The 25,827-nt window shown below is 43.6% G+C and overlaps 1 pseudogene; it reads right to left on the bottom strand.

Annotated features, from left to right (window-relative positions):
- The window catches only part of LOC126069105 (sterile alpha motif domain-containing protein 9-like), a 95,928-nt pseudogene extending 74,828 nt beyond the window's left edge, over nucleotides 1-21,100 (bottom strand).
- Nucleotides 21,101-25,827: the final 4,727 nt, after the last annotated feature.

Raw genomic sequence — 25,827 nt, 5'->3', positions numbered from 1 at the left:
TCTGTGTTCTGCATTCTTAACATGAATTTATGAGGATTGGCAGGACTTTAAAAATATTAACATATCAAGCCAGTGTATATACTTAGAAAAGGATTTATCTATTATTAATAACAAACCTTACCCTAACAGTCTTGGTCATTACGATTTAAAAGTATTTTGGCATGTATTTGGGAGAACTCCTTATAATTTGTTTTACCTCATAATGTGGCTATCGAAGAGCCATACTAGGAGAATTACCAGCTTTTCAATTCTCTTGTTCTCAAGTGCTTATATATTGTTGTTGTTGTTGGATACAGTCAAGTTGGTTCCAACTCATAGCAAGCCTATAGGACAGAGTAGAACTGCTCTGCATGGTTTCCAAGGAGTGGCTGGTGGATTTGAACTGCTGACCTTTTATTAGCAGCCAAGCTCTTAACCACTACACCACCAGGGCTCTGGCCTGTATATTAAAAAAAAAAATTTTTTTTTTATTAGCCGTGTAAAAATGGCATGACGGGCGTCTGACTCCTCTAACTTCACAAGGGGGAAGGAGAATCAAGATCAACAAACAGAGGCTGATTCCTATGAGGTGGAGGTCAGACATAAACATCCTCTCTCCAAACTTTTTACCAACTCCGACACCAGCCATCCCTTCCATAGCACTCTGTACTTCTCTGCTGGGTTCAGTAATTTGTTGCAATGGCTACGCAGAACTCACAGACTATACTCACAGTTTTGGGGTTTATTAGGGAAGTAATAGGTTACAATTCAGTATCAGGAACAACTCAGGATACGGTTCTTCAGTCAAGACAGCTTCTCGGCCATGCCTAAAGGCAGGACTTTCCCTGGCCATCAGCTCCTCAGGCCTCTAAGGCCAGCCCAGCCTCTGTCCTGCTTGGCCAAGTGTTACAAAGTTCGTTAGCCCCACTGATAAGTGCCCAGAGGCACCCCACTTCGCCAGTAAGCCTCCTGCTCAAAGGCACTCAGCTCACTTGTTCTGTGGGCCAGGAAGCCCACTGCACCATCTCCTGCCGGTTTCTCCTGGCTCTGCTGCCACGGTTTCTCTGCTGCCACCATTTCTTTGCTGCTGCTTCTTGCTCTCTTGCACCATCTTGGTGTTAAGCTCTCTTTCTCTTTCTCTCTGTCTCCTGCGTCTAGGAGGTTCTCAGGGCAGGGACCCCGGGTCCAAAGGGCATGCTTTACTCCCATCTCTTCTTCTTGGTGGTAGTGAGGTCCCCACTTTCCCCCTCTAGGATGGCTAATTTTAAGCCTAGCAGGATGGCAAAACTGAACAATCCCCTCATTAGAGTTCCATATACCTTATTTGCATCTTCCCTTCCAATTTTTTTGTGGGAGTTATAAGACCATGGCTAGAAAGTCCATATAAAAGCAATCTATTGCACTGCTCTCATCAGTCTGTAATTTCACTGTAGCATTCTTTAAATCACACACCCACATAATGAGGATTAGTTTAATTAAAACTAAATAATATCTGTCTACTTAGGGCAATACAAGCTGTGCTTGAGGGAGCCTCATCAGCACCTCCAGGTTTGAGAACTCCCTCTCTTACATGTCTCAGGTGTTCTCCTTGACTATCTGTTGCATAGATAAGCAAGGGTCAGCCCACGTGATGGTATCTTTATCAGAGCACTTATCAACATTAATGTAAGTCTCTGTACACCCATATAGATTTGAATGGGGTTGATTGGATCCCACTAGTGTAATGAACAAACACTTCAAGGAGTTGGTTTTAGAGGAAACTGGTGATAAGTAAGAGACAAGAAGTTGAGGAAAGTTTTTCTTCTCTTTTTTAATTAGATGGGAAGAAGTGAGAATTCTAACAGGCTGAGGGAGAGGCTACTGGAAGAAAAGTTGGAGGTGCAAGAAGAGGGATAATAGAGTATGGTTATGAATAAAGAAAGGGAACCCTGGGATTTAGAAAACACAAGGAAAGATAGTACTTTACGTTATAAAAGCCCACATCTAAACAAGTAAAGAAGTTGACTTTGGGTGGCAGATCCTAAGTAACTTTGGAGAAGATGGTGGAGAGCTAACAGAGTCCATGATTGAGCCTGTTTTCTCAGAAGCAGGAGGCAGGGGCATGTGCTGAAAGAAAAGGGCAAAGTGGAAGGTTTTTGGAGAGAAACAAGAATTTGCAACAGCTGGAGGGCTAACAAAGGTACGTATTAGTTTCCTCTAATTAGAGATTATTCACCTTTTTCCTCCTCTAAGAACTAACTGGATTGTGAAAACAAAAGCTGATATTAGGATACCCTGCAACCCAAAGAGACTGGCAGAGTAAGGGTAACATGCTTGTCTCTGTACAGACAAGCATGTACCCTAAGAGCCTGTCTTAGCGATCCAGTGCTTCTGTAACAGAAATACCAAAAGTAGATGGCTTTAACAAACAAAAATTTATTTTGCCACATTTAGGAGGCTAAACCAAAAAAACCAAACCCATCGCCATCGAGTTGATTCCAACTCATAGTGACCCCATAGGACAGGGTAGAACTGTCCCATAGGGTTTCCAAGGAGTGTCTGGTGGATTTGAACTGCTGATGTTTTGGTGAGCAGCTGAGGTCTTAACCACTGTGCCACCAGGGCTCCTTTAGGAGGCTAGAAGTCCAAATTTGTAGTGTTGGCTCGAGGGGAAGGCTTTCTCTCTGTATAGGCTATGGAGGAAAGTCCTTTCTCTTCAGTTTCTGTTTCCTTCTTCCTTGGAGATCTTCATATCTACCTTACCCCATCTTTCTCTCTGTTCGCTTGTATACTCTCTTTTATATCTCAAAAGAGATTAACTCAAGATACACCTTACACTAATCCTGGTTCACTGACATAACAAAGACAATTTATTCCCAAATAGGATTATAACCATAGGCATAGAGGTTAGGATTTACAACACATATTTTGGGGGGACATAATTCAGTCCGTAACAGTGCCCAAATAGAAGTTGATAACAAATGCAAGGCACTTCCATTTTCCAGCAACAAGATGCAATACCTTGATTACACAAACTTTTAGGGATGAAGAAAAATGGCCAAATGTGTAATTGGTTTGGTTATGTCTACGTTTAAAGTAATCACATGAAGACTTTTTAGTAATTGCTTTTTTTGCTTGCATCTTATGAAATGGTTTCATTCATTCTTCATATAGAGCTCTACCATTAAATTTGTCATCACTAGTGACATGCTGAGTCATCTTTATTCGGAGCTCATGTGCTCTTAGTTGTATGGCAGACACTATTAACTTGAATCAGATACAATAGCTGGAAACTTAATCCCAAGCCACAAGGATCCAGTCACATGATGTAATATCAGTTTTGTCCCCCATTCCTCCAATGATAGTATATTACCCTACTGCGAAACTTACTCTGCTTCTTTCTAAAATGATCTTTAAAAAGCTTGTTTATAGTGACATCCAAAATTGGATTGTGAGGACATAAGGCATACTCTCAGGAGTAATGATTGAATTGATGTTACTGTGTGTGGGTGCACACATGCGACCATGCACTTCCTTTACCAATTTCGACATCGATTGAAGCCTTTTTCTGGTTAACGTGCCTTCCCCAAGCAGCATTTTGTATTCAAGATAAAGCAATTGAGAGACTGCCCCAGAATGTAAGTCTTGTGAGGACTCTTACATAACTTCACTCCATCTTTTCTGAAGGATGAGTTTTTAAGGGGAAATTCTGATATCTGGGCATATGCCATATGTTCGTCATAACCTGCAGCCCTGGAAGCATATTGCATAACACGTGGTTAATTTCTAGCAGATAGTTGCTAGTAGGACCAAATAATGAATGCATGCATGTTCTGTACCTCCACCTGTCCCTCCCTCAGTCTCTGCCACCCCCCAAGCTCTTGGGCCTTATTCAGATTGTTGTTGTTGCTATTGTTAGGTGGCATTGAGTCAGTTCCAACTCATAGCGACCCTTTGTACAACAGAACGAAACACTACCCAGTCCTGTGCCACCCTCACAATAATTATGCTTGAGACCGTTGTTGCAGCCACTGTATCAGTTCATCTCATTGAGGCTTTTACTCTTTTTTGCTGACCCTCTACTTTACCAAGCACCATGTCCTTCTCCAGGGACTGATCGCTCCTGGTAACATGTCCAAAGTATGTGAAACATAGTCTCGCCATTCTTGCTTCTAAGGAGCCTTCTGGTTGTACTTTTCTTCCAATACAAAAATGTTTGTTCTTTTGGCAGTCCGTGGTATATTCAATATTCTTCACCAATGCCACAATTCAAAGGTGTCAGTTCTTCTTCGGTCTTCCTTATTCATTGTTCAGCTTTCGCATGCATATGAGGCAATTGGAACACCATGGCTTGGGTCAGGCACACCTTAGTCTTCAGGTGAATTCTTTGCTTTTCAGCACTTTAAAGAGGTCCTTTGCAGCAGATTTTCCCAATGCAATGCATCTTTTGATTTCTCGAGTGCTATTTTCATGGGTGTTGATTATTGATCCAAGTAAAATGAAATCCCAGACAAATTCGATATTTTCTCCATTTATTATGATGTTGCTTATTGATCCAGTTGTGAAGATTTTTGTTTTCTTTATGTTGAGGTATAATCCATACCGAAGGCTGTGGTCTTTTATCATTAAGTGCTTCAAGTCCTCTTCACTTTCAGCAAGCAAGGTTGTGTCATCTGCATAACACAGGTTGTTAATGAGTCTTCCTCCAATCCTGATGCCCTGTTCTTCATGTACTCCAGCTTCGTGGATTTTTTTGCTTAGGATACAGATTGAATAGGTATGGTGAAAGGATACAACCCTGACGCACACCTTTCCTGACTTTAAACCACACAGTATCCCCTTGTTCTGTTCCAACAACTGCCTTTTGGTCTATGTACAAGTAACCTCATGAGCACAATCAAGTGTTCCGGAATTCCCATTCTTCGCAATGTTTGCATAGTCAATAAAACATAGGTAAACACCTTTCTGGTATTCTCTGCTTTCAGCCAGGATCCATCTGACATCAGCAATGATATCCCTGGGTCCATACCCTCTTCTGAAACCGGCCTGAATTTCTGGCAGTTTCCTGTTGATATACTGCTGCAACCACTCTTTCTAATGATTGTCAGCAAAATTTTACCTGTGTGTGATATTAATGATATTGTCTTAGCCATGTAGTGCTGCCATAACAGAAATACCACAGGTGGATAGCTCTAACAAAGAGAAATTTATTTCCTCACAGTAAAGTAGGCTAAAAGTCCAAATTCAAGGCATCAGCAGCTCCAGGGGAAGGCTTTCTCTCCCTGTCCCTCTGGAAGAAGGTCCTTATCCTCAATCTTCCCATGGTCGAGGAGCTTTTCAGGTGCAGGTACCCCAGGTCCAAAGGACACACTCTGCTCCTGGTGCTGCTTTCTCAGTGGCATGAGGTCCCCAACTCTCTGCTTGCTTCCCTTTCCTTTTAACCGTGGAGAGATAAAAGGTGGTGCAGGCCACACCCCAGGGAAACTCCCTTTACATTGGATCAGGGATGAGACCTGGGTAAGGGTGGTTACAAGCCCAACCTAATCCTCTTTAACATAAAATTACAATCACAAAATGGAGGACGACCACAAAATACTGGGAATCATGGCCTAACCAAGTGGATATACACATTTTTGGGGGGACATAATTCAATCTGTGACAGATACTGTTTGATAAATTCCACATTCAGTTGGATCACCGTTCTTGGGAATAGGCATAAATATGGATCTCTTCCAGTAGGTTGCCCAGGTAGCGGTCTTCAAGTTTCTTGGCATAGAGGAGTGAGCACTTCCAGCACTGCATCCATTTGTTGAAACATCTCAGTTGGTATTCTGTCAGTTCCTGAAGCCTTGTTTTTCACCAATGCCTTCAGCGCAGCTTGGACCTCTTCCTTCAGCACCATCGGTCCCTGATCATATGCTACCTCCTGAAATGGCTGAACATCAACCAAATCTTTTTGGTATAATGACTCTGTGTATTCTTTCCATCTTCTTTTGATGCTTCCTGCATCATTTAATACTTTCCCTGTGGGACCCTTCACTATTGCAACTCAAGTCTTGAATTTTTTTTTCTTCAGTTCTTTCAGCTTGAGAAATGCTGAACGTGTTCTTCCCTTTTGGTTTTCTATCCCCAGATCTTTGTACATGTCCAGCCACCCTTTGAAATCATCTGTTCAGCTCTTTTACTTCATCAAGCAAGTTTCAGTTTCTTCTGACATCCATTTTGGTGTTTCTTTTCTTGCCTGTCTTTTTTTTTTTTAATTAACTTTTATTAAGCTTCAAGTGAACGTTTACAAATCCAATCAGTCTGTCACATATAAGTTTACATACACCTTACTCCGTACTCCAACCTGCTCTTCCCCTATTGAGTCAGCCCTTTCAGTCTCTCCTTTCGTGACAATTTTGCCGGCTTCCCTCTCTCTCTATCCTCCCATCCCCCCTCCAGACAAGACCTGCCAACACACTCTCAAGTGCTCACTCTTCATCAGCATCTCTCTCCCAACCGCTGACCAGTCCCTTTCATGTCTAATGAGTTGTCTTCGCTGGGTGGCTCCCGTCCTGTGCCGACAGAAGGTCTGGGGAGCATGGCCACCGGGATTCCTCTAGTCTCAGTCAGACCATTAAGTATGGTCTTTTTATGAGAATTTGGGGTCTGCATCCCACTGATCTCCTGCTCCCTCAGGGGTTCTCTGTTGTGCTCCCTGTCAGGACAGTCGTCGATTGTGGCCGGGCACCAACTAGTTCTTCTGGTCTCAGGACGATGTAGGTCTCTGCTTCATGTGGTCCTTTCTGTCTCTTGGGCTCCTAGTTGTCGTGTGACCTTGGTGTTCTTCATTTTCCTTTGCTCCAGATGGGTTGAGACCAATTGATGCATCTTAGATGGCCGCTTGTTAGCATTTAAGACCCCAGACGCCACATTTCAAAGTGGGATGCAGAATGTTTTCATAATAGAATTATTTTGCCAATTGACTTAGAAGTCCCCTCAAACCATGTTCCCCAGACCCCCGTCCCTGCTCCGCTGACCTTTGAAGCATTCATTTTATCCCGGAAACTTCTTTGCTTTTGGTCCAGTCCAATTGAGCTGACCTTCCATGTATTGAGTGTTGTCTTTCCCTTCACCCAAAGCGGTTCTTATCTACTGATTAATCAATAAAAAACCCTCTCCCTCCCTCCCTCCCTCCCCCCTTCGTAACCACAAAAGTATGTGTTCTTCTCAGTTTTTACTATTTCTCAAGATCTTATAATAGTGGTCTTATACAATATTTGTCCTTTTGCCTCTGACTCATTTTGCTCAGCATAATGCCTTCCAGATTCCTCCATGTTATGAAATGTTTCACAGATTCGTCACTGTTCTTTATCGATGCATAGTATTCCATTGTGTGAATATACCACAATTTATTTACCCATTCATCCGTTGATGGACACCTTGGTTGCTTCCAGCTTTTTGCTATTGTAAACAGAGCTGCAATAAACATGGGTGTGCATATATCTGTTTGTATGAAGGCTCTTGTATCTCTAGGGTATATTCCGAGGAGTGGGATTTCTGGGTTGTATGGTAGTTCTAACTGTTTAAGATAACGCCAGATAGATTTCCAAAGTGGTTGTACGATTTTACATTCCCACCAGCAGTGTATGAGAGTTCCAATCTCTCCGCAGCCTCTCCAACATTTATTCTTTTGTGTTTTTTGGATTAATGCCAGCCTTGCTGGTGTGAGATGGAATCTCATCGTAGTTTTAATTTGCATTTCTCTAATGGCTAATGATCGAGAGCATTTTCTCATGTATCTGTTAGCTGCCTGAATATCTTCTTTAGTGAAATGTGTGTTCATATCCTTTGCCCACCTTTTGATTGGGTTGTTTGTCTTTTTGTGGTTGAGTTTTGACAGAATCATGTAGATTTTAGAGATCAGGCGCTGGTCGGAGATGTCGTAGCTGAAAATTCTTTCCCAGTCTGTAGGTGGTCTTTTTACTCTTTTGGTGAAGTCTTTGGATGAGCATAGGTGTTTGATTTTTAGGAGCTCCCAGTTATCTGGTTTCTCTTCATCATTTTTGGTAATGTTTTATATTCTGTTTATGCCTTGTGTTAGGGCTCCTAGGGTTGTCCCTATTTTTTCTTCCATGATCTTTATCGTTTTAGTCTTTATGTTTAGGTCTTTGATCCATTTGGAGTTAGTTTTTGTGCATGGTGTGAGGTATGGGTCCTGTTTCATTCTTTTGCAAATGGATATCCAGTTATGCCAGCACCATTTGTTAAAAAGACTATCTTTTCCCCAATTAACTGACACTGGTCCTTTGTCAAATATCAGCTGCTCATACGTGGATGGATTTATATCTGGATTCTCAATTCTGTTCCATTGGTCTATGTGCCTGTTGTTGTACCAGTACCAGGGTGTTTTGACTACTGTGGCTGTATAATAGGTTCTGAAATCAGGTAGAGTGAGACCTCCCACTTTCTTCTTCTTTTTCAGTAATGCTTTGCTTATCCGGGGCTTTTTTCCCTTCCATATGAAATTGGTGATTTGTTTCTCTATCCCCTTAAAATATGACATTGGAATTTGGATTGGAAGTGCATTATATGTATAGATGGCTTTTGGTAGAATAGACATTTTTACTATGTTAAGTCTTCCTATCCATGAGCAAGGTATGTTTTTCCACTTAAGTATGTCCTTTTGAATTTCTTGTAGTAGAGCTTTGTAGTTTTCTTTGTATAGGTCTTTTACATCCTTGGTAAGATTTATTCCTAAGTATTTTATCTTCTTGGGGGCTACTGTGAATGGTATTGATTTGGTTATTTCCTCTTCGGTGTTCTTTTTGTTGATGTAGAGGAATCCAAGTGATTTTTGTATGTTTATTTTATAACCTGAGACTCTGCCAAACTCTTCTATTAGTTTCAGTAGTTTTCTGGAGGATTCCTTAGGGTTTTCTGTGTATAAGATCATGTCATCTGCAAATAGTGATACCTTTACTTCCTCCTTGCCAATCCGGATACCCTTTATTTCTTTGTCTAGCCTAATTGCCCTGGCTAGGACTTCAAGTACGATGTTGAATAAGAGCGGTGATAAAGGGCATCCTTGTCTGGTTCCCGTTCTCAAGGGAAATGCTTTCAGATTCTCTCCATTTAGAGTGATATTGGCTGTTGGCTTTGCATAGATGCCCTTTATTATGTTGAGGAATTTTCCTTCAATTCCTATTTTGGTAAGAGTTTTTATCATAAATGGTGTTGGACTTTGTCAAATGCCTTTTCTGCATCAATTGATAAGATCGTGTGGTTTTTATCTTTTGTTTTATTTATGTGATGGATTACATTAATGGTTTTTCTGATATTAAACAAGCCTTGCATACCTGGTATAAATCCCACTTGATCGTGGTGAATTATTTTTTTGATGTGTTGTTGGATTCTATTGGCTAGAATTTTGTTGAGGATTTTTGCATCAATGTTCATGAGGGATATAGGTCTATAATTTTCTTTTTTTGTAATGTCTTTACCTGGTTTTGGTATCAGGGAGATGGTAGCTTCATAGAAGGAGTTGGGTAGTATTCCATCTTTTTCTATGCTTTGAAATACCTTCAGTAGTAGTGGTGTTAAGTCTTCTCTGAAAGTTTGGTAGAACTCTGCAGTGAAGCCGTCCGGGCCAGGACTTTTTTTGTTGGAAGTTTTTTGATTACCGTTTCAATCTCTTTTTTTGTTATGGGTCTATTTAGTTGTTCTACTTCTGAATGTGTTAGTTTAGGTAGGTAGTGTTTTTCCAAGAATTCATCCGTTTCTTCTAGGTTTTCAAATTTGTTAGAGTACAATTTTTTGTAGTAACATGAAATGATTCTTTTAATTTCATTTGGTTCTGTTGTGACGTGGTCCTTCTCGTTTCTTATTCGGGTTATTTGTTTCCTTTCCTGTATTTCTTTAGTCAGTCTAGCCAATGGTGTATCAATTTTGTTAATTTTTTCAGAGAACCAGCTTTTGGCTTTGTTAATTCTTTCAATTGTTTTTCTGTTCTCTAATTCATTTAGTTTGGCTCTAATTTTTATTATTTGTTTTCTTCTGGTGCCTGATGGGTTCTTTTGTTGCTCACTTTCTATTTGTTCAAGTTGTCGGGACAGTTCTCTGCTTCTGGCTCTTTCTTCTTTTTGTATGTGTGCATTTATTGATATAAATTGGCCTCTGAGCACTGCTTTTGCTGTGTCCCAGAGGTTTTGATAGGAAGTATTTTCATTCTTGTTGCTTTCTATGAATTTCCTTATTCCCTCCTTGATGTCTTCTATAACCCAGTCTTTTTTCAGGAGGGTATTGTTCATTTTCCAAGTATTTTATTTCTTTTCCCTAGTTTTTCTGTTATTGATCTCTAGTTTTATTGCCTTGTGGTCTGAGAAGATGCTTTGTAATATTTCGATGTTTTGGACTCTGCAAAGGTTTGTTTTATGACCTAATATGTGGTCTATTCTAGAGAATGTTCCATGTGAGCTAGAAAAAAAAGTATACTTTGCAGCAGTTGGGTGGAGAGTTCTGTATAAGTCAATGAGGTCAAGTTGGTTGATTGTTGTAATTAGGTCTTCTGTGTTTCTATTGAGCTTCTTACTGGATGTCCTGTCCTTCTCTGAAAGTGGTGTGTTGAAGTCTCCTACTATAAATGTGGAGGTGTCTATTTCACTTTTCAATTCTGTTAAAATTTGATTTATGTATCTTGCAGCCCTGTCATTGGGTGCGTAAATATTTAATATGGTTATGTCTTCCTGATCAATTGTCCCTTTTATCATTATACAGTGTCCTTCTTTATCCTTTGTGGTGGATTTAAGTCTAAAGTCTATTTTGTCAGAAATTAATATTGCTACTCCTCTTCTTTTTTGCTTATTGTTTGCTTGATCTATTTTTTTCCATCCTTTGAGTTTTAGTTTGTTTGTGTCTCTAAGTCTAAGGTGTGTCTCTTGTAGGCAGCATATAGATGGATCGTGTTTCTTTATCCAGTCCGTGACTCTCTGTCTCTTTATTGGTGCATTTAGTCCATTTACATTCAGCGTAATTATACATAAATAAGTTTTTAGTGCTGTCATTTTGATGCCTTTTTATGTGTGTTGTTGACAATTTCATTTTTCCACATACTTTTTTGTGCTGAGACGTTTTTCTTAGTAAATTGTGAGATCCTCATTTTCATAGCGTTTGACTTTATGTTAGTTGAGTCGTTACATTTTTCTTGGCTTTTATCCTGAGTTATGGAGTTGTTATACCTTTTTGTGGTTACCTTATTATTTACCCCTATTTTTCTAATTAAAAACCTAACTTGTATCGTTCTATATCGCCTTGTATCACTCTCCATCTGGCAGTTCAATGCCTCCTGTATTTAGTCCCTCTTTTTGATTATTGTGATCTTTTACCTATTGACTTCCATGATTCCCTGTTATGTGTATTATTATTATTTTAATTAATCTTAATTTGTTTGTTTTTGTCATTTCCCTATTTGAGTTGATATCAGGACGTTCTGTTTTGTGACCTTGTGTTGTGCTGATATCTGATATTATTGGTTCTCTAACCAAACAATATCCTTTAGTATTTCTTGTAGCTTTGGTTTGGTTTTTGCAAATTCTCTAAACTTTTGTTTATCTGTAAATATCTTAATTTCGCCTTCATATTTCAGAGAGAGTTTTGCTGGATATATGATCCTTGGCTTGCAGTTTTTCTCCTTCAGTGCTCTGTATATGTCGTCCCATTCCCTTCTTGCCTGCGTGGTTTCTGCTGAGTACTCTGAACTTATTGATTCTCCCTTGAAGGAAACCTTTCTTTTCTCCCTGGCTGCTTTTAAATTTTTCTCTTTATCTTTGGTTTTGGCGAGCTTGATGATAATATGTCTTGGTGTTTTTCTTTTTGGATCAATGTTAAATGGGGTTCGATGAGCATCTTGGATAGATATCCTTTCGTCTTTCATGATGTCAGAGAAGTTTTGTGTCAGGAGTTCTTCAACTATTTTCTCTGTGTTTTCTGTCCCCCCTCCCTGTTCTGGGACTCCAATCACCCGCAAGTTATCCTTCTTGATAGAGTCCCACATAATTCTTAGGGTTTCTGCATTTTTTTTAATTCTTTTATCTGATTTTTTTTCAGCTATGTTGGTGTTGATTCCCTGGTCCTCCAGATGTCCCAGTCTGCATTCTAATTGCTCGAGTCTGCTCCTCTGACTTCCTATTGCGTTGTCTAATTCTGTGATTTTATTGTTAATCTTTTGTATTTCTACATGCTGTCTCTCTATGGATTCTTGCAACTTATTAATTTTTCCACTATGTTCTTGAATAATCTTTTTGAGTTCTTCAACAGTTTTATCAGTGTGTTCCTTGGCTTTTTCTGCAGTTTGCCTTATTTTGTTTGTGATGTCTTGAAGCATTCTGTAAATTAGTTTTTTATATTCTGTATCTGATAATTCCAGGATTGTATCTTCATTTGGGAAAGATTTTGATTCTTTTGTTTGGGGGGTTGGAGAAGCTGTCATGGTCTGCTTCTTTATGTGGTTTGATATGGACTGCTGTCTCCGAGCCATCACTGGGAAACTAGTTTTTCCAGAAAATCCACTAAAAAAAAAATGCAGTCAGATCCCTATCAGAGTTCTCCCTCTGGCTCAGGCTATTCGGATGTTAATGAAGCCGCCTGGGGAGGGTGGGGGAGGGATCAGAGAGATAGGAGAGTAGCACCTCAGAATATAGCCGGAGTTGCTTGTCTTGCTTGGAATGACTCTTATATCTGAGATTTCCGAGGGGCACGTTGCCTATGTATGCTGGCTGTGTGGAGATTGCCCCCGGGGGGTCTGGCCCACTGGAGTCACGGTCAGATCCTCCACTGCCAGCCTGGGACGGTGCACTCCCGACTCCAAAATCAGTCGCTGCCTCCCGGGAACTCCCCGTCCCGCCTGCCGCGTCACCGTGCAGCCTCCGAGAACTGGCTGGGCTCCCCCCGGGGTCAGCTCAGGCGAGCGGAGCTGCTCCCCGCGCCTGCGCCCGCGACCGTGCGTCCCAGCTGGGACGCCACTCTCCCTGCTCCACGACCCGTCACTGTCTCCCAGGGACTTCTCCCACCGGCTGCGTTGCCACACCGCCTGCGCGAACTGGCTGGCCCCCCTCCAGGGGTTAGTTCAGGGGGGTGGAGCAGCTCCCCACGCCTGCGCCCCGCCAAAATCCCGGTGGGACGGCTCCCTGGCTGGGACGCTGCTCTCCCCACTCCAAGACCAGTCACTGCCTCCTGGGGACTTCTCCCACCGGCTGCGTTGCCACGCTGCCCACGCAAACCGGCTGGGCCCCCTCCCGGGGTTAGTTCAGGGGGGTGGAGCAGCTCCCCACGCCTGCGCCCCGCCAAAATCCCGGTGGGACGGCTCCCTGGCTGGGACGCTGCTCTCCCCACTCCAAGACCAGTCACTGCCTCCTGGGGTCTTCTCCCACCAGCTGCGTCGCCACTCCGCCCGCTCAAACTGGCTCGGCCCCCTCCCGGAATGAGTTCGGGGGCTAGGGCTGGGCCCCTTGTTTGTGCCATCTGCCCCCCTGGGCTTTGCCCCAAATCAGGCGCCGAAGGTCACCTGACTGGTACGCTGGCTCCAGGCTCTGAAAACAATCGCTGCCTCCCCATATTTGTTCGTTCTCTGTCTCTAAATCTGTGTTTGTTGTTCAGGGTTCGTAGATTGTTACGTACGTGATCGATTCACTTGTTTTTCCGAGTCTTTGTTGCAAGAGGGATCTGCGGTAGCGTCCACCTAGTCTCCCATCTTGGCCCCACTTCCTCTTGCCTGTCTTTTTAATGACCTCTTGCTTTCTTCATGTATGATATCCTTGATGTCATTCCACAACTCGTCTGGTCTTCAGTCATTAATGCTCAATGTTTCAAACCTATTCTTGAGATGGTCTCTAAATTCAGGTGGGATATACTCAAGGTTATACTTTGACCCTTTTGGGCTTGTTCTAATTTTCTTCAGTTTCAACTTGAACTTGCATATGAGCAATTGATGGTGTGTTCTGCAGTCCTCCCCTAGCTTTATTCTGACTGATGATATTGAGCTTTTCCATTGTCTCTTTCCACAGATGTAGTCGATTTGTTCCTGTGTATTCCCTCTGGCAAGGTCCATATGTTCAAGGTCCATATGTATAGCCGATGCTTGTTATTGAAAAAAGGTATTTGTGGTGAAGAAGTTGTTGATCGTGTGATCTCCAGCATCATTTCTATCACCAAGACCATATTTTCCAACTACTGATCCTTCTTCTTTGTTTCCAACTTTCACATTCCAATCAGCAATAATTATCAGTGCATCCTGATTGCATGTTTGATCAATTTCAGACTGCAGAAGTTGGTAAAAATCCTCAATTTCTTCATCTTTGGCCATAGTGGTTGGCGCATAAATTTGAATAATAGTTGTATTAACTGTTCTTCCTTATACGTTCATGGATATTATCCTATCACTGACAGCGTTGTACTTCAGGATAGATCTTGAAGTGTTCTTTTTGATGATGAATGCAACACCATTCCTCTTCAAGTTGTTATTCCGGGCATAGTAGATCATATGAATGTCCAATTCAAAGTGGTCAATACCAGTCCATTTCAGGTCACTAATGCCTAGAATATCAGTGTTTATGCATTACATTTCATTTTTGATGATTTCATTTTCCTAGATTCATAATTCGTACATTCCACATCCCAATTATTAATGGATGTTTGCAGAAGGTCATGTTGCAAGCAGATCTTAGGGCGACAGCTGACTATTTGTCCTAAATTCTTAATGGCAAAAGGCTTTCACAGGACCTTTTGTAGGAAAAAGATCTCTGCAAAGCATAGTGGACATTCAGTGTTCCATCTAGATCTTTTTACCGTGCCCATGCATCTCTCCCCAGCTTTGATGTGCTTTTTACCTCTAGCTGCCTACACTTCTACTGCTTCTTTAGAGAACTGCTCTGGGGCTTCTGGGACTACGTTATCCACAGACAGAGAGAACCAGAAGTGCCCAGGAGTTTATCTCCCTGGGACAGCCCTTAGCCAAAGACTGCCCCTACCAGAGGCACAGAAGCTAGGTTTTCCTGTCTCTGTACCCAACAAACTTAGAAGCTTAACTTAACTCCAGAGTTTTCCTGTAGGGTGAGGCCAAAGCTATCTTCTGCAGCACTTTACCTGAAGTCATGCCCCTGCTTGGCTTTCTTCTCCTTCCCTGTCCTGCTTCCCCGACTCCCTTACTAATTTTTCCTGGCAGCCCTTCCTTAATAAATCACATGTATAGAGCCTCATCTCAGGGTCTGTTTCTAGGAAATGTAACTTAAGATCCAAAGTATATCTTGTATTCTTCCCTATACAAACAGTAGTTTGTAGCTCTCAGGGTTAAAAAAAAGGAGAAAAAAAATACTGTACCATTATTATACATGAAAATTCTCATACTGTACTTAAAAAAAAAAAAATTAAAAGATTTTTCCCTAGCCTTTTGCCTGGTTTACAGAGGATTTTGAAGAAAGCCCCTTAATTACTGTTCCAAGCAAGTTCTGGCAGAAAACAACTGTTATACTTAATGGATTTAGCTAAAGAGTATTTAATAAAGGGACTATTTAAGGAGGTAGAGGCAGGATTAAGGGAACTAAGCACTAAGAATGGTGCAGCACTAAAAGACTAGTAACAGAGGAGAGCTGTTACTGCCACCAGGACCTGCAGAGATGAAGAGAGGAGGTTATTACTGGAACCCAGCATGAGCTGTAATCATGGCAGAGGGGTCACCCAGCAGGGGTCATGGTTTTTGAAGAGAAATCCAGCAACTGCCAAATAGGGCCTGTCTGGAAGGGAGCATGGGGAGTAAACACCCCAACCTCTCATTTCTCCCACCCTCTGGCTTTTAGTTGGGCTCATCCAATAGGACGTACCCACAGGAGATTAGAGGGCAAATGTAGAAGACAATGGCTCATCAGATACCCTTTGAAGGAGAGGCTTGCTGCCTGGCTGCAGAGAGCCATTCACCCAAGGCCATGACCAATCTGAAGCAACCTGCATCCAGTGTCTGAGTGAGGTGGGGATATAAAGGTCCAGTGGTGTCGATTCAATATGAGGCATTGGTGGTTCAGTGGTAGGTTTCTTACTTTCTGTGCAGGGTTCTACGGCACTAGGTTTTTTTGTTTTGTTTTGGATGCAGGAGGCCCAGGTTCGATTCCTGGCCAGTGCACCTCCTATACAGCCACCACCCATCTGTTAGTGGTGGATTGCATGTTGCTATGATGTTGAAACCAGGCTTTCAGACTAAGATGGACTAGGAAGAAAGGCCTGGTGATCTACTTCTGAAAATCAGCCAATGAAAATCCTGTGGATCGTAATGGTCCCATGCACAACTGATCATGAGTATGGCACAGGACCTGCAGCAACATTTCGTTCAGTTGTGCGTGGGGTTGCCATGAGTTGGGGGATAACTAGACAGCAGCTAACAATAACACGTCAACACAACACAGGTCACTGAAATGGACTATGGTCGCTTCAGAGCTCCCCGCCAGGCTTCCAGGGCTTTGTTGAGCCCACACTGTAGTTTGATTTATTCCTCATTTTTCTTTCACAGGTGTTGATACCTAAGAAACATCTTGCATCTCATGCTCCATCTCAGTGTCTCCTTCCAGAGAAACCACCCTGCAACAGCAAAGGAGCTTAGGTGATGCAGTCAACACAGGTCAGCCACCTGTATGCAGAGCAAGACAAAGCATTGGGCTAAACACAGAAACACCAGTAAGTCTGCACTTCTCGTTCCTGTGCTCTAGGCTGCTCCATTCCTTAAAGTGTAGAGTACTAGTGAACCTGGTATCCTTTGACCTGAGGGGCCTGAGATAAACTATAGGAAATCTGTAGGAATATGGACAGCTGGAAAGATATGGTGTGCATACTCACCCCATACTCCCCAAGCAGTGCGCCGAGTATCTGTCTATGTGTGATTGTCACTGTGTCTCTGGTGGCATACGTGCGTCAGCCCCCTGTGCTGCACCCCCCTGTGTGCTGTCAAGAAAAACTCCATGGTGATGCTAAATGATGCAGCTCTAAGTGAAGTGATTAAACAGTTCAGTGACAAGAGCAGCCTCCTGGGGAGTGAGGCAACGGGAGGTTGGTGAGGACATGCCTGAGTGAGTCAGAACAGGGCTCTAGTGAAGGGAGGCTATAAACAGCCTTGTCCAGGGAGCAGGGAAGCCTGGCCCACTCTGGGGAACAGTCTCCTCAGCACTGAAGGGGCATGGTGAGCTCAGACTAGAGGCGTGCTGGGGAGCCCCTGTGTACCTGAGGCTGAAGATGGGGAGCTCTTAGATGGATGCAGGCTTAAGGCACAGTCACCCTTTCCACTGCCACAGCATTTGTTCTGAGTCCCCTCTGGGCCTTTTGCAGTAATTTTTCATTCTATCCAGATTTTCTTGCATTTAAACAGTTTTTTTGTTTGTTTTAAAATCAATTCCACTTTGAATCCCATCACCATTAGACAGGGAGCTCCTGTCAAGGGGTACACAGGGACAGAGTTTGGGGTTCAAGGTGTTTATTAGCAATCAAGACCGGGAAAAAGAAGGAGGCAGGGTGGGGAGAAGGAGTAAGGGCAAAGAAAGAAGGTGAACCGTGATGCAGAACTGACAAAGCTTTGGCCAGCCTGGCAGGGAACTCGGAAGCCCCTGTAGTCCATCTGAGTGTTCTATGATGGACCAAAATGACCAGGACTTTATATTCCCACCCTGTTCTCTCACCCAATACAACTTGCCCAGAAGGCATGGCCTCAAGTCCTTCTGTGAAGGGGGATCTGGGTGGTGCATCTCCTTGTCTAAAACACTGTCTCATGCCCCACTGCCAGATATGCCTCTGGTGGCCTTTAGGATGGGGCTGCCCTTGGTCACATGTATGCTGACTCCAAATGATGAAGGGGAAGGGCGACCACCCCTGAATCCCTGAGGAGGGGGCATTGGGATGTCCCATTGTTCCCAGATGAGACAATGGGGTCCAACCATGGATCACTTGGTTAGTTCCTACTGGACCTAAGTTCTGGGTGGTCTGTGTCAGGGTACAGTTTGAACTGGTCTTGAGAAGATTGGCCGAAACCAAACTTGCAGCCACTGTGAGTCCACTGCCTCCTCGTCTCTCCTCCCTAAAATAGCCACACTCAGAGACTGCAATAACAAGACAGAGGCCCGTGGGACTCTTCCTTGGGCACAGAGCTGGAGATTACAAAGCAGTAAGCACATGAAGGAACTAGATAATTACATAAACATCGGTAATAACTGAGGGTTAGCGAAACAGCAGGTTTTCCTGGAGGGGAGAATGCTTTCCCTTTCCTGGTTACTTTTTACCTTTTAGGGTTATCTAGAACCGGCTCTGCAGGTCTGAGGTGGAGAAGCTGGAGCACACAGGCTGTCTCCTTCCTTCAAAAGCACTTCTGATGGGATGCCACTCTCACCTGGTCACCCAGCTCCCTGTGGGTTCCTGCTTCTGTTTAATGGGTGTCAAGATCAGGAGAATAGGCCCCACCCTGAAGTCTGGGCTAGCAGCAGGGGAGTGGCCACACCAAGCCCAGGAGCAGCTGCCGTCACGTTAAGACTCATATAGGCATACCCTGACTCTCTCCATCAGTGGGCACTTGATTTGAGACTGTGCAGTGAGGCAGGAGTAGACTCCAGGGCCCATTTACTTCTGTCCTCAACTCCTGCCCCCATTGCAGCTACTTAGTCAGCATGCCACTTTCACCCTTGAGATGCAGTCCTGACAGGTGAGGCTCGTGTTGCCTATGTCTTTGGCCCAGCTCTAGTTGGCAAGGCAATTGGAGGTGTGCCTGGTTGACTGAACCAAAAACTAAGCCCACTTCCATTGAGTTGATTTTGACTCATGGCAACCCCATGTGTTACAGAGTAGAACTGCTCCATGGGATTTTCTTGACTGTAATCTTTACGGAAGCAGATAACCAGGTCTTCTGTGGCACCTCTGGGTGTGTTCCAGCCTCCAACCCTTAGGTTAGAATTCCAACCATTTACACCACCCAGGGGGATCTTTTCCTGGTTGACTAGATATCCTCAAATGCCCCTCTGCACTGAATTACACCCATCCTCACAGGCACTGGGGCCTTTCCCAGGACCTGCCATCTGCTGTGCCACATATCACCTCTCAGGGTGTGTCCTACTTGCGGAGGCTCCTTGTGGGCACATCGATGCCAGAGACTTATCAGATAGATCTGAACCAGGTGATGAAACAAATGCTGGCGGACGCTAAGGCTGTCCCTACTCCACTCCCAGGAGCGCCGGTCAGCAATGGTGTGCCAACTCCCAAATCCCCCTGCCTCTGTCAGCTTAGGGAGCTACGTGCCAGGTGACATTGCTGATGCCGAGGCCAGCAGATCTCAGCAGTATCTCACTTTTCTAAATCTGTATCAATGAGGTCCCAGTAGGAAACAGGTGACACACTCAAATTTGGATCATTCAAACAGGGCTTATTTCCAAAGGCGCCAATTTCAAAGCTATGGGTGCATTATATTGACCATTATAAGGAATGGTCAATAACAAGCGGTAAGGCTATGCCCACTCCTGGGCCCAAAGGATTGAGGGGAGGGAGAAATGACCCCTAGGGAGCAAATCCTGAAGAGCAGGCAGCCTTGAGAGGAGCAGTGACCTTTGGTCACAGGGTGCTGCCAGCTTCTGGTGACCTTCGGGAAGGCAACCAGTGGAGTAAATCCTCTTACCTCCCTTCCTTATCCTGATCCCCTAATCTGCTCTTCTGCTGGGTCTCCCCGTGGATGAACTCAAGCAGAAACCAGACAGCAGGGGAGCTCTGTTGATGCAGTCCCAGGCCTCTCAGGGCAGAGAGTAGAAAGGTGGAGTGTACCTTGAGGAGCAAGTGAAAGACATCTGTTGCAGCGTTCTCCTAATTTCCTTTCATTTAGTCAGTATGTGTCCCTATCAAAGCTTACTCCCAAGGGTAGGCTGAAAGGCTGGTTCATTATTATCTTTGTATCAGTTAATTAAAGGGGCCCTGGTGGTTTAGTGTTTGGCTGCTAACTGAAAGGTTGGTGGCTTGAGCCCATCGGCGACCCCATGAGAGAAAGATGTGGCAATCTGCTTCCGTAAAGATTACAGCCTTAGAAACCCTATGGGGCAGTTCTACTCTGCCCTATGGGGTTGCTATGAGTCGGATCAACTCAGGAGTTCTATCTCAGGGTATCTCATGAAGTTGTAGTCATCTGAGGGCTTGACTGGAGCTGGAGGATATGTTTCAGATGTGGCTTGCTCACATACTCCTGGCTGCCCAGGACTTATCCTGGTTTGCAAGACTGTTTACAAATTGTCTATGGTTGCTGTTGCATGCTACAACAGAATTTGTTTGTTTGTTTGTTTGGTTTGCTTTTAAGCAGAAAACATACTTTATTGAGAAGTAGATGTATAAAAAACAGCAAAAAACACAAACCAGATGCCATTGAGTCAATTTTTACTCATGGTGACTGGTGTACAGAGTAGAACTGCTCCATAGGGTTTTCATGGTCATGACCTTTCAGAAGCAGATCGCCAGGCCTCTCTTCTGAGGTGTCTCTAGGTGAGTTTTTAAGCCTCCAGTTTTTCAGTTAGAAGCCATAACGCTTACCTTTTGCATCACCCAGGGACTGCATAACAGGTCTTTACTCCTTAAGAAAACCCCTAGTGAAGTTGCTTTTGGATAAATTTAACAGTGACTCTGAAACTGGAGGAAAGCTGCCATTAAACATGCTTAAAATTACACCACCCAACCCCATAAAAAAAAAAAAAAACCCATAGTGAACATAAATAGTGTACAGCGTGACAAGAGAAAACCACAAATGACCTGAGCTGGGATTGTGGTGTGAGGGCACCATAAGAAGACACCAGTGTTTTAGGAGACCAGGTTGGGAAGGGTTACACATCCTACATTAAAGGCTGCCCCAAAGATAGCAAGTTATTATGGGCTGTAGAGAAATTGAAGGGAGTGTCTCTTCCTTCACTTGAACAGAGACCCTATGGCCCCCAGAGCCTAAAATATTTGTTATCTGGTTATTTACAGAAAAAGTTTACTGACCTCTGACACAGGCCCAACTAGAGCTAGACCAAAGAAGTAGGTAACACGAGCCTTACCTGCCCATGCTCCATCTCAAGAAGGCAAGTGGCATTGACAATGTGATGGTGTTGGTGGCCTGCCCACATTTCCTCATCTTTACCACTTCGGTGCACTCCAACCCAACTTCCAACTACAGCACCTACAGTTCTTCACCTGAGGGATTTCTCTGGCTGGTGAAACCTTATTTACCTACCAACATGGCAGGCCAGAAGGCCCAGGGATTTAAGCCCCCCAGAAGCAGCCCTCAATCAACTACCGCTGGAAGTTAGTGTATACATACACCAGCTCCCTCACCGTCAGGAGGGAGTAACTGGAGAACTTAATCTTGCGATACCAAACTACTCCATAATACGTGCTAATTTCATTCTGAGAACTACTGATCCAAAATTGTTTTGTGACTTAGGCTCTTACAGGCAGAACAACATAATGTTATTTTGGCACTAAAATTAACATCCCATCCCAGGGGCTAGGGTAAGAGGTATAAGGAGATGGGGGTTGGAGGTTAATGGTCTCAAATGGTAGGGAATGTCAGAGCTAATTAGGGAGAGAGGATAGTACTTTCGAAGGTGAATAGAGGAGGTAACAGTCCAGATGAAGAAAGTTCTACACTGGCTGTAGTCCAAGAAGAATCTCTGGAGGTAAGGAATATTGAACAGAACTGAGATAGAAGAGAGGGATGGGACTGAAGGGGAAAGGCAGATGGACGTAGAAGTATACCAGAAGAGCTTAGGAGGAAGAGTTTAAGAACCTCAGGAATCCTTGAGAGAAGGCTGTATGGTCATATAAGGCAGGGGGTGTTTGAAATCAGCCTTGCTTGAATCTGGCCCAACCACTTACAAGCTAAGAGAGCTTGGACAATTTTTATGATTTCCTCTCTAAATGTTAGTTTTTTGGTATATAAAATGGGGATTTGAAGCTACTTCCAAAGGGTGATATGAAGATTACAGCAGCCAACTTGTATAGAATGTCCAGCAGGTAGTTTGGCACACAGTAAAAGGCCAACAAATGGATTGACATTATTATTAGGTTTAGAAGGAATTCCCTGGCACTTAAAAAAAACTAATCAGTTGCCTTTGAGTTGACTCCAACTCATGCTGACCCCATGTGTGTCAGAGCAGAACTGTGCTCCAGAGGGTTCTCAAAGGCTGATTTTTCAGAAGTAGATCGCCAGGCCTTTCTTAGGTGCCTCTGGTGGACTGGAACCTCCAACTTTGTAGTTAGCAGCCAAGCACATTAACTGTTTGCACCACCCTGGCACCTAAAAACCAAAAACCAAACCCACTGTCATTGAGTCAATTCCAACTCACAGCGACCCTACAGGACAGAGTAGAACTGCCCCATAGAGTTTCCAGGGAGTGCCTGGTGGATTCAAACCGCCGACCTTTTGGTTAGCAGCTGTAGGACTTAACCACTATACTACCAGGGTTTCTCCCTGGTACTTAGGACTGTCTAAATAATAGAGTGCTTCTCCTGGGAATCAAGAGACCCTCCCTGTTAGAAGTATTTGAGCAGTGCTGCACAAGCTCACCCCTTAGGTGAGCTGCTCTTTAAAGTTTTGAGACAGCCTTTGGTGGCCAGAGTATGAGGTTCTGAGGCCACTTCAAACCCTGTGAGTTATGTGTGCTGATTTTGTTTTTCAGACTCACTAGACTATGAGTAGGAGGACTGGTGATGCATTGGTTAAAGTGCTTGACAGCTAACCAAAATGTTGGCAGCCTGAACCCACCCAGCAGCTCCATGAGAGAAAAGACCTGGCAATCTGCTCCTGTAAAGATTGCAGCCTGGGAAACCTCATGGGGTAGTTCTACTCTGTCCTATAGGGTCGCTATGAGTCAGAATCGACTGACTGCACACAGCAGCAGCAGACTGTGAGTGGACTCTGTTCTGACCAAAAGCTCTGAAAACAATTTTGTCTCTAAACCCTTCCTGTTAAGCCTTGTTGTATCTCATTGCCTGACCAGGGATTTTCATTAGAAGAAATGAGATAGATAATAGGTATGAAAAATGTTTTGACCTCTTTTTTTAAATCTATGGAGAAAACAAATTACATTCCAGCAACTGTATTACCAATTGGGATTCTGTGCCCAGTCTTGCACACCCTAGACATGTTCTTGAACTAGTGCAAATTGAATCATTTAAAATGTAGTAGGGAAGAGCATGCCATTTAACTAACATTGGAGTATGATTGCCATATGAAAGGATTCATAATAAGATGGTTGGATTTGTATATATTAGATTTACTTAAAATGACTAGTAAATATCACTTTTCCAGTTGCTTATTATGAGAAATGTGTTCTTTGAGGGGGGATTTCTAGATCATTGACAAAGAGTGGGGGAAGGAGTTAGGAAAAACATACACAAGGAGGAACCAGCTTTTCAGCCCCCTAGATCCCTGGCTTCGCCATAGAAGGTCTTACCCTTGCTTTCACCTGCCCTACCTTTGGGGTCTTCTGGTTATATATACCTGACTTGTTACCATCTGAGGCAGAATCTGCTAGTGTACCTCCCATTTCCCTGGGACCTTTCAAGTACTCAAGGCTAAGTTCCAAATGTCAGTATCTGCAGCTTTTTCTAAAAGTGCAGGAAAACTAACAGCAGGCCCCAAGCACTAAGCAATTAACATTCCCCAGAGCTGGCCTCGGCGGTGTAGTGTTTAAGAGCTGCAGCTGCTAACCAAAATGTCGACAGTTCAAATCCACCAGGTGCTCATTGCAAACCCTATGGGCCAGTTCTACTCTGTCCTATAGGGTAGCTATGAGTCAGCATTGACTCGATGGCAATGGGCTTGGTTTTTGGTTTTAAGAGCTGCCCTCGGGAGCCCTGGTGGCACAGTTAAGTGCTGAGCTGCTAATCGAAAGTTCAGTGGGTTTGAACCCACCCAACAGCTCCATGGGAGACAAGACCTGGCAATCTACTGCCATAAAGATTACAACCTAGGAAACGATTTGGGGCAGTTCTACTCTGTGATATAGGTCACTATAAGTCAGAATTAACTCGATGGCAAACGGCAAGAGCTGCCCTCAACCAGTAACAGAAGTTGGTGTACTAACACCCCTAGCATGCACACACACACACACGTACCCACATATACACATACACATCCCCCACATGGGTGAGATAATTCTAAGGCATTTGTTTGGTATCATTACCCAGGATCTCTCAGCAGAATTAAATTTGAGTTACCCTTTATGGCTTTATTGACTTTCTTCCCTTCTCTGCAGAGTCCCTGTGTGGTACAAACAGTTAACACACTTGGTGGCTAACTGAAATGTTGGTGACTCGAGTCTACCCAGAGGTGCCTCGGAAGAAAAGCCTGGTGATCTACTTCTAAAATATCAGTCATTTAAAACCCTATGGGGGGCAGAAATAAAACTCTACGGAGCACAGTGCTATTCTGACACATCTGAGTTGGAATTAACTCGATGGCAATCAAAAAAACCATTTGCATCAAATCCTTGTTTCAGGGAATGTTTCTAGGGGAACAAAAGCTAAGACCTCAACTTTATAAATTCCTTACTAGGCAAATATTGGAATACTAAGTATCAGGCCTTCTTGTGTGTGTGCATATGGGTGCGTGTGCATGCCTGTGCTCTTTCTGTCTCCAAGTACATGAGGATGAGCAGTCGAGGAGAGTTCTCATCTCACCCCAGCCCTCAAACTATGCCATGGTGGAGTTATAGGAGTTGGAACAGGCCTGAAGGTCTGGGGAGCTGCTCTCGTGGAAGCAGCTAAAGGTCTATTTGATAACTGCTTGAAAACTTACCTTTCAGAACTAGGTCATAGGTTCTGGTAGGGGCAAGGTGTAAGTCCAGGTAAAAGAGCCTTGGATGTTTCATTCCTGCTGAGGCTGGATCTGGGCCTGGCTGAGGTCGTCCCTCGTTGCAACGGATTCTTTCAACTTCTTTTGCCTCTCATACTCTCACCCATGAACATACTATAGATCACCTGGGGTATTTAAATTTTCCTTTTTTTTTGAGGAGAAAGCAATGGTCCCCTAGATGATGTAATAGGCCTGTTTTATGGGGCTCCTTCTCTGCCTCTATGTGTAACTTCTGGTGTAGGGTGCACAGTGGCTTAGCAATACTGAGCTAGTGAGAAGGAATGGAGGAGAATCAAGAAGATATCTTCACAAGGGAATCTCTGAATTGTTAATTTGAAGACGATATCTAGTCCTTTACAGGCAAATATGACTTATAAATAACTTGCCACTGGTGTATCAAATTGTATTTGATTGTACCATTGTATCAATTAACTCTACCACTGTTTTTCTGCCTTCATTGGTACTAGGAAGTGCTTTTTCACCTTCCTTGTTCTGGGTCTGAGGAGACTTCCAGTAGGAGGTGACACTTCAGGTGGCATTGTGGAGAGGAGAGGAGCAAGGCACACGGCAAAGTGGCGATACTCGGCATAGAGGAGATACTGACAGTGCAATAGGGATTCCATAAACTTAGAGTCCTGAGGATAATCACCCTGACTTCCCGACCCAGATAACCAGGCTCCTGTGACTTCTGTATTTTTAATTCCTTCCCAGTTAAAACAACTTCAGAACAAGAGTCATTGTGGAAGAGAGAGTAAATTGTGCAGGAGGAGGGCAATTCCTGGGTCACTGGGTAAGTCATTAGCATCAATGCCCTCATGTGGTCCACTTAAGAGGGGCTATGGGGGAGCTCAGTGGAACTTAGCCGTAAATGACCAAATATTGATAGAAGAGAGAAGCAGAAAGGTGGTCCAGGTTGCAAATTTCCATGTAAGAGTGTAAGTTGCCTCAAGGAAGGCAGCACTGCCTTGTTTATCTTTATTCCCTGGTAACAAGCTAGGTGT

This window comes from Elephas maximus, chromosome 1 (assembly GCF_024166365.1).
Source record: "Elephas maximus indicus isolate mEleMax1 chromosome 1, mEleMax1 primary haplotype, whole genome shotgun sequence".
Classification (NCBI taxonomy): domain Eukaryota; kingdom Metazoa; phylum Chordata; class Mammalia; order Proboscidea; family Elephantidae; genus Elephas; species Elephas maximus.
This window is presented reverse-complemented; position numbering and strand designations above follow the sequence as displayed.